Here is a 10,340-nt window from a genome sequence, read left to right as displayed (position 1 = left end):
GGGAGGTCATAGCCTCTGATTCACCATATTTTCATACCATTCAAATTATTGAGTTACCTTTCATGCCCCATAGATTGTGGATTATGGATTGTCGTGCCTGTTTCTCACCCTCGTTTTTCAGATGGTTCCTTTAATTTGTCACCTGTCTGTAAATTAATGACAAAAAAAACTTACTTTTAAGTAGATTTTGGCCACCATTACCTTTCTTTCTCTCAGAAGTGCATGCATTCTGCAATTCTTCTTATTCATTTATTTAGTATTTTACTCTTGTTTTAGTTGAGTTCAGTGGCCTAACATCATGGGCAGTTGGTTTTCTGCATTTCACTGGAACACCACTGTCTGTTTGTTTTTTTTACTTCAGCCATACTTTTAATCCAATTCATTACCCCTCATCACATCATACATTATACACATTGTATATGTGTGCACTGATGCATTCACGAGTGCATTATAGAGAAGGATGCATGGCAGGTCAAAATTTGAAATCAAAGAACATATGCAACTGGTGCAGCCCCAGGTTTTATTGGTTAAACTTAAGATGTTCAAATATTATTTGTTTGTGTATATGTGCCGCATACTATGTGTGTGTGTATATATATATATGTATATATATATATAAAACATATCTGCTATTATTTTCTTTTGCAGTAGGTTCAACGCTGTCATTAACCTGCTATCCGTTATCCCCCTGCTCCAGCGTAGCTGAACACCCACATCTTTCTCTGTACTCTGTTTCTTTCTGCCCAAACTCTATCTGCAGACTTGTCTTTTTGGAACTACCATTCCCCTGAGGGGAAAAAAAGAAGGAAAAAAACAAAAACAATTTCAGTTGTGCAGCACAAAAAGTGCCCTGATGGAATGTGAAACAAATCAAAAAAAAATCCACGGTGCAGTTCTACATGTGTTCTTCTCACAAACCTCTACGTCCTGAGCGAAGATGGTCGAATTTGACCGTATGTTTGAGACGGACAGTGAGATGAATGACTGAATCACTGGACTTCCTCTATATGGAGCCTTGCTTTGATTGCATAATGGACATTCTGTAAGGTGCAGTATCTTATACAGCATATTCATTTTACAGATTTGACCAAAATGCTGAAGAAAGCTGATAAATTCTAATTGAAAAAATTATTTGAAGGACAGCAGCTAAGATCTGGGTTTAAGAAAAATAGGTAATCAGATAAAGTCAATAATAAGAATTTTTCCTCTGAGGCGCCAAATGGCAGCCTGGAAGTATTGATTTCTTTCCAGAGCAGATGCACTAAATAGTGCAAAAAAAGGGAAAATTCATCCAGTATTTTCATGCCGAGTGTGTGGACAAGCTTGATCGGCTTTACTGTTCATGCACAGGCATGTCAAACACACTGTTAGCCTTTTGCTCCTCTGCTCATTTTCCTTGTGCCCTTCGAGAAAAAGGCAGATTTCTTCAATATCCCACCTAACCGTGTGCTTGGTCCCGGCACAGAGACGAGTAAAAGCTGAGGAGTTTGGTGTGTGTGCGTGAGTCATTGTGTGGGTGTGTGCATTTGTTGACCCACTTTCACACAGTGAGAGCGAGGTAGAGCTCTAAAAGTTCTCCCTCCATCCTTCCTCCCAACTCTCTCTGCCCCGGCATCCCATGGATGCACCAGTGGCTATGGCAACGCTGCGGCAGTGAGAAAGGGAAGAGGAGGCTCCTTCTTCTTCTCACCCTTTTTCTCTGTCTTCAGTTTTTTTCCTTTCTTTTAGTTGTTTAGCTCAAGGCTGTCTCACTGCTGTGCATCTCAATGCTGTCTTTATAATTACAAAGATCCCTATCTTCTGATTTATTTAGTATGCCTGCATTGTGACTTCCCCAGCAGTGAGCTTCTCATTTAGCCTAATTTACATCAAATCGCTTTTTCTTTTCTTTTTTTATTCATTCCAAGTATTTATTGTAAAGAGAAATAATATACACTTCATTTCAGTGCACACAACAAACACAAAGCATCACGCCGCTCACTGACATGAGTGACTGGGGGTTGGCTGTAATGGCTATCAGTCTAAAAGGATCCAGAGCACTATTAGGATGCTGTCCTGAACACCCTGTTGTTGTGAAGCCATAATGTTGACTGCTGTGCTGTTCACTCTCCTTTCAGCTTACTCCCGATTCCTCGCTCACCTCTGCTGGCCCCCCTTGCTTCTTTAGTGCGCGCGCGCGTGCCTGCGTGCAAGTGTGTCGACCATCTCTTTGGCATAGTCCCACCGCCCCTGCCCGGCAGTTTGAAGCTGAGGACTCCTGGCAAAGACAGAAGGGCTTTTGGGACCTGCAGCCGTATGAATTTTTCATTCACTCCCCTCCGCCAGCTCTCACTCACCCTCTCTCGCTCTCTCTCACTGACAAGTATCGTCTCTTAGTCTGCGATTGCACACCTGGTGCCAGCACAAGCAGGGGGAGTAAACACAAAAGCACACACACACACACACACACACACACGCATGCACTTTCACTCTTGCTCAAACATAGCATGTAGCCTGCAGACAGAGTAAACAGCTCCTAGACAATGGCGCTTGGTATTGTACTCCCCACTTTGTTTTCTTTATTTTTTTTTCTTCTTAATTCTCCGTCCCTCTCCTTTTTCTCCGAGTCCCCCGAGGCCGAGCGTGTGGAGCGAGAGCATAGGGATGTGGAGGAATCCTTTCTGCTGGGGAGTGCTGGCAAAATCACATGACCACAGGAGCGAATACACACTGGCATCGCACACATTCATGCAAAAGGGCCCTTCAGAGGGTCACTCCGCTGCACCGCTGCAGCAACCAACACACAACCTAACCTGACCGGTGCTCACAGAACTGTTTTTCCTTTGTAAAACTTGGTCGTAACTTTGCAGTTGTTCAAAGGGCCTGACAAATATTTTGAAGAGATTCGACAGCGGAGATGATTAAATCCTATCACAGAAAAGCCCCGCTGATAAGATTGGCAGATGAAAGAGAATCCAGAAGTTAAAGGAAGAAAAAAAAAAGTCAAAAGGTTTCACTCCTGTGTCCGTGCACACGCAACAGACGCGCGCAAACAACGACCGTCCACAGACAACCTCGCGTGTCCTTTTCTCCGCCCAAAAATGGAGCTGTCAAGTGGCAGCGGCACGGCGAAGCTGTTGAACCGGGACAGATTTCTCGAGAAGGCCTCGCTATCAGAGATGCAGTTGAACCCCGAGGCTGTGACATTTGAGCTCTCCGCTCCCGAGACATTTAAGACCTCGGTAGGCGACGTGTCACTGCGGCCCTCTGTCTGCGCTCGGGTGTATTCGACTTGGCAGCTCCTGGAGCTCCGTGAGATGTCAGACACGCGGGGACGTTGTGCTACGTTATCGCCGGACCAGTTTGCGTGTCGGCCGCCTCTCGGGGTGGCTGCGGAGCTCTGCGCTGACGGATTGGCTCCCCTTTTAGGCGGCTCTTGGGAGAAAGTGAAAATTCATATGCTCCTTACACTCTTTGAACAGTTCGAAGATTCCCTTGATCAATTATTGATCAAAGCCCTTACAAAGCTCGGCGAAGAGTCGCCAGTGCGTAGTGTGTGATTCATGGTGTCCGTGTGCGCAGGAGTGTGTTGCTGTGTGTGTGGCGGAGAAAGAAAATGGTAAGAACTGAGGGGCATACAGATGAGGGGAGAAAAAGGCTGGAGAAACACAGGCAGGCATAAAGGAACGACAGTGCATGTGCTCATGTGGCTTCACGTTAAAAACGCGATGTCTTTTAAGCTTCTCGATGTGGAGGGGGTAATGACTGTGTCTGTGTCTTTTGAGAAATTGAGGCACCTCAACATTTTTCATTTTTTTATCTTTTTATTCCTTTTGTCTCTGCTAACTGAAATATAAAATATGAAATTAGTACCGAAAGGAAAAACCACAGTGAAAATGACATTTTGTCTTTGTTGTGTGAACTAAGTTCAGCATCTGCAAACACAATACTTTGTCCTTAAAGTGGAAATAAGGGCCAAAACTGAAGTGATAATAACACCAGGTGACACCTCTTGGCATTGGTCCACTGACGCAGAATTTGTGGCCGACTCCATGGCCTTACTGAATTTTTGCTCGAGATATATTACATTCAAATGAGTTTTATTTGAAGGTAGGGCTGAAGCGGAGTATGTTCCCATATCCCAGTAAATCACAATGGGTGCTGTCATACTGTCTCAGGATTTGTTCTATTATTAACTGACTCTGGAGCAGCTCCAGGACTTGTAAATCATAGACTGCAGTCCTGTGTCTCTGCCGCTCGGCGTATTGGAGAACAGCTCACTGTTATGGAAATATGTGAATCATTTTCAATCATGGGTTTAATTTCTAATTTACAAGGAAACTGACAATGTGTAGTGGCAGTGGAATGGACGCAAAAGCTGTACAACTGAGTATGTACAGTATACAACAACAGTGGGATCAGAACTGGGGAGAAAGGTTAAAGAAGAGCACAAGAGATTTTTCCACAAGAGGCCAGAATTAACCACATGCAGTATGTTACTGTCAATATGCAACTTCAAATGGCGCACGGGCCTATTATATCACCTTCAATGTATAAATGCCAGTGTCATGCCAATAATAATTCGCATGGATTGCAGATTATTGGTGTCAAGCTAACTTTTATCATAGACACTCTCATGGTAGGAAGTTACTGATAACAAGCCTGAGTTCAACACAGAAATAATGCTGCAACTAAAATAATAATTTTCATTATAATATCATTAAATTTTTTCTTTTATTGAAGAGTTTTACTTCATTATAGTGTAAGAAAAATGAAGCCAATTCTCACATTTGAGAAACTGAAAGCATTTTCTTTTTGCTGAAAAATGTAATGAGTAAAAAATTCATTTCTTATCAAAATTTCACTCATTTGTCTAAATGACTAATTGTTTCTTTGTTCTGCAAATAAATATAATGTGTGTACAACAGAAACTCTATTTTTAATTTCCTCTCTAGTAGATGGTCCACACAACTACAGCTGGGGAAGCCACATGTAGAAATGTCTTGGCATAAAAACCAGGTGTAAAGCCCTGACCACACACTGACTAGTATTTATATGAAACAAAAAAAAAACATTCAGTGAAAACATGTGTACCTCAGACACATGACTGTTTAGAGCCTAACGCTAAGGTGGGGGTGAAAAGGAGATGGTGTATAAATAATAAAGCATTGCTTGTTTAGGTTGTTAGCCAGTACCACTGGTTGTCTGATGTATTCATGCATGTATGGCCCCAGGTCTCAAACTGGTTGAGCTGCAGCTCTGCAATTAAATGATATTAGATGGTACTGGTTGTGAGTGCTTTGCATCAGTGAAATTATAAAAAGTCCTTGCAAGTCAAGTCTACTGCACCACCTCTCTTATATTGCACTAAGCTGCTGCCATGTGTGCAGTGGTTTGTTCTTTACAACTTGTCAATATCATTAGAAAAGGAAAGCACTTGGAATCTAAACCGAGGGTGGGCTCCAGCAGAGAGGCGGATGTTTCTGATAGGATTGTACACTCTCATATCACTCTGTACATCCATAATTCACCTCCCATTATTTGACCACAGCAGTTGGCACTGGACTGATTGGTGGTTGGATGGTTTACAAGTGTGACTCATTACCTTGACCAACCACAGAGTCAGTTTCACTTTAATTTTTCCGGAAACCTGTTAGATTCCACGCACCATATCCTGAACTGTGCAAAAGCTTTTACAAAGCTGCACAGTACTTTAGATCATGATAATGGGAATGTTACTCATTAACTGAGCAGTCTTTCTGCTGCACAGGCAGAGCAGCTAAGGCCTTAGTAACACCAACTGATCATTAGCTCCTATAGCCTGCTCAATTATGATTGGCAGTTGTTAACTAAGACGCCTGTTAACAACTGCCATAGACAAACTGATGAACACGCCCAGCAACACTGATTATTGGATATTATGAGTGTCATGGACCTATAATGATGATTGGCAGTGTCCATGAATAGAATAAAAGAAAACAAGTAACCCCAGCATTATGTTGAACTCATTCATTTTCATTTCTCCTAAAGTCTTGCTACATACCTCTGTGATGGTTAAAGTGATGAAAACCCCTTATACTTTTGTGAAACTGCAGATGTTTTTACACAAAAAAAAACAACAACAACATTATTTTAATTCTAACCAGTGCATCAGTGAGGGAGTGGGCCTGTTTGACTGAATTCACATCTGTCAGTAGATGTGTGTCCTGGACTCTGACTCATGCTGAGTACTAATGGGCAATTCAAGCCAATTACAGCCGTGATTGTAGAGCTCTTGGCATTTGGCCGCATGAGGAGAGAAACCTGTTTGGATTTGTCTGGCCAGGTAGTGAGCAGTGAGGGACATGAAATCATAAAAAAAAATCAAATCTCTACACAGGATAGAACAAGTACTAAGCAAATAAATCTCAATAAACCTTTTGATTAAGCTCGTATCTGTCAGCACACAGTTTTCTCACAATGCCATGTTGTCCATGGCGACTCTTCTCTTGGTCAGGGCTGTGATGGCTCCAGAAAGAGGCTTGTCTGTTTTCTGCCCACATACGAGATGACCTGGGCAGACGCACGCTGCCCGAGAGACAAGTTGCCATTCCCACATACCGGAACACTGAGGTGCACACAAATGCACCAATTCAGAATAATATGTATGGACATATACAAAGTTATATATTTATACATCTAAACTTGAAAGACCCATTGCAGACAGTGATGCATTTGCTACAGTCATCCCTGAGTTACATATGCAGCTCTTAGCTGCCCTTATTGTTGTACCAAGAGCATAAAGCATAATTGGTATTAGAATGGCAACAGTCCTTATAAATTATGAAATCCTTCCTTTAAATTTTGCAGTTGCACCTATTTTGATTAATAAATCACACACTGTTCTGGGAAGGAATGTCTGATGAGGGGATTGAAAATGACTTGGAAAATAAACTTAATTGAAAGGTTAAAGAAGCAACAGTATGGTGGGCCTGAAGTGCAAACCACAACAGCAACTCACACAACAAAACACCAATTCACCACAACACAACAGCAACTTTCACAACACAACAGCAACTCACACAACACAACAGCAACTCTCACAACACAGCAGCAACTCTCACAACACAACAGCAACTCTCACAACACAACAGCAACTCACACAACACAACAGCAACTCTCACAACACAACAGCAACTCTCACAACACAACAGCAACTCTCACAACACAACAGCAACTCACACAACACAACAGCAACTCACACAACAAAACAGCAACTCACACAACAAAACAGCAATTCACTACAACACCACATCAACGCACACAACACGACAATAATTCACACAACTGTCTGAGTTGTTGTTGTAGTGAATTGCTGTTGTAGTGAATTGCTATCGTGTTGTGTGAGTTGCTGTTGTGGTTTGCACTTCAGGCCCACCGTATTACGGGGATATGTAAAAAAAAAGGTGCCCGGTCACTGTTGCGCTCTAAAGGAATTGAATGGATGGATGGCTAATGTTCGTATGTGCTTGTCTGTTTATTTAATGCTGAATAGGTTTTGAAAGCCGTTTGGCATTGTAAGTTTAAGAAATATTACTCAGTACAGGAGTAAACGGTGCATTTGCTGGGGTCTACTTTTCAATTGTAAAACAACCTCCAATGCTCATCGTCATTAAAATGAAGCCTGTGCAAATATGTTGCTCAGTGTCGTGTCTCTGGACGACAGTGGAGCTGTGTGGCACAGCAGGCTATCACATACCTAACCAGACATTGTTGGTTTTGGTCTTTGCATTCAAATTTGTTAACAGTGAGATATATTTTTTTCTTCCTTTTGAAGAGTAGTACTGTTATTTTTTTCTCGAAACCAACTTCGAATTCCTTGCAGCACTGACTCAACTAGATTCTGGGAACTTTCCACAGGGATCTTGGCCCATGCTGACTCGAGAGCGCCACACACTTCCTGCACATATTTCTCAGCGGGGCACGCATTAATGCATCGGATTGGACATTATGCAGCTGGACGCGTCCACTAGGAGGAGGGTAGAGTGTGGTAATAAATGGGTGAACTTGGTCAGCAATGATCTGTGAGTACATTTCAAATGATGCTCGGTTGGTGGCGTGCGACAGGATTTGTTGAGCAAGGTGGCATTTATTTCTCGTTTCCAGTTACTGTAGATCACATGAGCTTTGTCTTGTCGTTGTAGCTGATGGGAGAGGAACCTACTGTGCCTTTTTTTGTGTTCAGAAACTTCCCTCTGCACATCACTGCTCCGCAAAGCGAGTTTTACTCTGTGGTCTGTCAACTAGCATGGACACATCTTGCCACTCTCCCCTGACCGCCGTCATCCACGATGCACTTTTGTCCCCGGAGTTGACACTACTGTCAAGATGTCTTTGTTTGTGTGTGTTGTTTGTGCATCTCCTGACTAGACATCCACAATGCGTGAATACCTCGGTGTGGCGTCTGCCTGTCAGATTCTGGAGCCACCGCGTCTTTAATAATCATACCATATTCAAAGTGACTTAAGTGTCGCGTCTTACCCATTCCAACATTTGCTTGAATGGAAACCGAGCCCCTCGACTCTGTCTGCCTGCCTTATGTCTTATTTACAAATCACTCAGTCTGGGAAGGCAAGCTGTTTGCATAAAAGCAGAGGAATGAATTGAGAATATTTTGTGGGGGTTTTTTTGAGAAGAGAAAAGATGAAGAGAGGAAAACAGAGGGAGAGATAGCCTGCAAGCTGATATGACAACAGGAAAGCCAGACAGCTCCACTGGAGTCAGGTCTTTTTTTGTGTGGCTATAATTGGATTCTACCCTCAATAAGAGCCAGTGTGTTTATTTTAAAGCAAAACAAGACAACCAAAGTTATTCAGCTGTATCCCCACGACTACACTTCAGTTTTCATGAGAGCAAGCGTTTCTTTCACTTCCTCCTTTTTGGAGCAGCTTAAAAGTTAACAGACGCCTTTTATTGAACATCTATTTGCGGCCTTTTCAAAGTCAGCGGTTAAATCAAAGTTAAAGGACTCTAATGTGATTTTCTTGAGGTTGCCCTCCCCACCCACCCCAGCCTTTAATTCCTCTGAAGCCTCCAGTTAACCGACTGCTGGGAAGGGAGCACATGGCAGAAGGTGTGTTAATGAATATTTAGTTATATAATCCAGACCTGTGGTGGAGGGAAAGACCACATGCCTTGGCAAGAGAGAAAGGTAAGAGGGATTTATTTGTGCCACCAGTGCCCCCAAGTGGCCCACAGTGGCATTGTTTCACCCCTCCCGTCTTCTCCTTTTCAAACATGACATGACAACTGCTGCTTTGCCTCTTCTCTTTCTGTAGAGAGTAACTCAAGAGACGTAGGAGCGGGCGTGTCTCACGTGACAGGCTGATCGCTTTTTCGATGACCACTGTTAAACGGGCCGCATGCTGACACAGTAAACCCCACAGCAAGGACGACCATTACAAATCAGTCCCCAGCCCGTCCTCTTCTCCTCCTCCTGCCAAGACACCATACCTGCCGCTCGCCCTGGCCAGCCGTCGCGCCCCTTATGAATCAAAGACACCGGAGCACAAATAGACCGAGACAAGGACTTATGAGCACTTCGCTCCGCCTCCCCTGCTGTCTTTTCTCTCTCTGTCTTTCTCTGTCCCTCTCTGTCTCCTGCAGTCTGTACATTTGTCTCTCCCCTCTACTACATCTATCTGTCTAGCTGGGTCAGATGATAAATCGGCAGGGCAGGACCTGCCCAGGTTACACTCTGTTCACAACAGCTAACATACATAGCGGATCAACATATACAAGGAAACGTGCACGCCCAGCCCCTCCTCGGCCCCTCCGCCCAACCACAAACACATCTCTCCGTCTTGAATTGAGATCCTTTATTGGCACAACTATTTACAAGAAAAACAATATTACATGTATGTCATGTGGTTGTATGGTGGCAACAAAACAACATCATATCCTGAACATTAACATTGGATAACTGGTTCCTTTTAGTTTTTTCTATTTTGCACATTTTGAATGCTAATTTCAAATTCCTCACATGAAGTTCCAAACGTATACTTAAATTAATCAATAAAACCTTAGACATTCAAGCATTTTGGGATATTTGCTTATTTGGAAAAATCTGTTATGTCCAAAGGTAACATAAGCCTTCCTGTGCCTCTAAGCCTTACTACTTAATTCCTTGTATATTTTTTGTTTAATCTGTGCACTCATTCAGCTCCACCAGAAACTGCAACATGTCATTTTTTTATTGTTTGCTCAGTAAGACTTGAAGTCGACAGACCCCAGGGTCACGTGACCTGTCAAAATGTTTGACTTATAATTGAAATAACCAGTCGCCCTGGTAATAAAGGACTGCTGTCCAACACCACTAGATA

General features: G+C 42.9%; 1 long non-coding RNA gene across 1 annotated transcript; it reads left to right on the top strand.

The window, feature by feature from the left end:
• Window positions 1–3,538: 3,538 nt before the first annotated feature.
• LOC118292313 lies at window positions 3,539–10,052 on the top strand. Its single transcript, XR_004786874.1, has 2 exons — window positions 3,539–3,598; window positions 9,297–10,052. It is a non-coding gene; the product is annotated as an uncharacterized LOC118292313 (long non-coding RNA).
• The last annotated feature ends 288 nt before the right edge of the window (window positions 10,053–10,340 follow it).

The sequence above is a fragment of the Scophthalmus maximus genome, chromosome 22, assembly GCF_022379125.1.
Source record: "Scophthalmus maximus strain ysfricsl-2021 chromosome 22, ASM2237912v1, whole genome shotgun sequence".
NCBI classification, from domain to species: domain Eukaryota; kingdom Metazoa; phylum Chordata; class Actinopteri; order Pleuronectiformes; family Scophthalmidae; genus Scophthalmus; species Scophthalmus maximus.
Note: the sequence above shows the minus strand (reverse complement) of the source record. Positions and strands in the feature narration are given on the sequence as shown.